Source organism: Apis dorsata, unplaced genomic scaffold, assembly GCF_000469605.1.
Source record: "Apis dorsata unplaced genomic scaffold, Apis dorsata 1.3 scaffold_200, whole genome shotgun sequence".
Lineage (NCBI taxonomy): Eukaryota > Metazoa > Arthropoda > Insecta > Hymenoptera > Apidae > Apis > Apis dorsata.
This window is the reverse complement of record NW_006263484.1, coordinates 166,515-168,459: the sequence shown is the minus strand read 5'-3', so window position 1 is coordinate 168,459 and position 1,945 is coordinate 166,515. Positions and strand designations below refer to the sequence as shown.

The 1,945-nt window shown below is 28.1% G+C and overlaps 1 protein-coding gene across 3 annotated transcripts in view; it reads left to right on the top strand.

Moving 5' to 3' along the window:
• Nucleotides 1–1,945, top strand: part of LOC102678395 (BUB3-interacting and GLEBS motif-containing protein ZNF207) — a 13,902-nt gene that overhangs the window by 10,606 nt on the left and 1,351 nt on the right. The window lies entirely within an intron of this gene.

Genomic DNA, 1,945 nt, shown 5'->3' with positions numbered 1-1,945 from the left:
TCTCCCCTCGATTTTTCTGCCTTCGGTAATCAGATATCGAATAAGTCCAATTCTATTAATTCCCTTTTCTTCCACGCGTGGCGCGTGATCGCGCGATATCAGCGCAACGACACTAACTTCTTCCCGAAGGAGTCTGAAGTCCCAGGTGAGCAACGAAATATTTTTTTTTTTTTGTTGTAAAAACAATTTTGTTGTTTGCCTAAAAGAACGAAAACAAGGTGATTTTGATCCTTCGGGTTTTGATTTATCTTTTCTATGGATATATATATTTGTTGTTACGTTATATAAGAGTACCTGGTATTGAAATTGTAGTTAATGAAAAGGATGGTGGTATTATGTTGTTAATGGCTGTTAATGAGCACGAAAGCTTTCGCGTAGAGAATTCGTACGCTACTAATACAAAAATTGTATTGTTGCAATTTTTTTTTTTTTTTTTTTTTTTTTACGTTGCTCATCGTGATATACGAAATCACGAAATCAGCTCTGGAAGGTGTGTTTCATATCTTTCGGCTGAATGTGTCTGAGTAGAAAGAAACTTCTATATACGATTTTTCCGATTTTTCGGTTGTCCTTTTATTTTTACGGTAGACCGTTTCCACGCGCTGTTTCTCAGTCTCTGCACCAGTGTTCTCTTGGAGAGACGCGATCGCGGAAAGGTGGCATTTCACACTGCAGCTCAACAAACCACGAAATCTTTTTTCTCTCTTATCTATACATATATATACATATATATATATCATACATAATACCGTATAATAATATATATTAAACGTTTGTACAAATTTTAATTTTTTCCACTTTTTGATTTCGATCTGTGTTTTATTTCTTTTTTTTTTTTTTTTTTTTCCAAAGTAATCAAGTCATCAAAAAAAAAGAAAAAAAAAGTTTATATTTAAGCTGCAGCGTGAACATTCTGTCGCCTCAGGTTAGTTTGTCACAACTTTTATTTTGTTAACATTCCAGATCGAGTCGATTTACTTTTCGCCACGTATTTTTATATATCTTTTCTCTTGTACATATGTTTTTTTTTTTTTTTCGCATTTCACTCGTTGATAAGATAAATTATTAAAAGATTCTCGTTTTCGATATTATTCGGAAACGAAGAGGAAGATGCGAAGATTTCTACGGCGCGTTATATGCGCGTATATCATCACATCTAGCTTGCATATTTAAAACACTTTTTTTCCCATTGTTAACGATATAAAAGATATTTTAAAAATAGATCGCTCGTTATTTAAGGTGGAATCATTATATAAAATCTATTTATTTATTTTTTTTTTTTTTAAAAAGAATATCTTTTCCTCGAAATTTCAATATTATCGATAGATATATTTTATTAAACAAACATTCATATTTATTTATATAATTGTATTTCATTTAAAAAAAAAAAAAAAACATTCGAATAATTTTGCAAAAAAATAAAATAGATTATATTTTGCACGATAATAGTATATAGATATAATAGTGACAGATAATTATTTTGCATAAAGATTTTCGCAAATATTTGTTCGTAGTAAATTCATTCTAGTAGAATTTTTAAAATAATTCTTTTTATCGTTAATAATAGTAAAAATAATTTGCAAGCTATGTGACATACTTTATTCGATTAAAGTTTGTTTTTTGTAGCAAATTTGCAAATTATCGGAACGAAAATAATTTTTATTACAAGATATAAGAATAAAATTGAAAACGAAAAGGAAAACGAAAAAGTTTAGTTTGATATTCAATTTTATCATTAAGATATCTATTTCATTTATTAATTAAACGAGTTTTTCCTCTTATTCTTATTATTATCGATAAAAATGTTTCACGTTCTCTCTGTTAAATGCATCTCACTCGATACTATATATATTTTAAAAAGATTTTACGAAACAACAATGTTAATTTACAATTTTTCTACGTCCACGTTTCCTCGTCTAATATTTTATTTAAATAATTATTAATG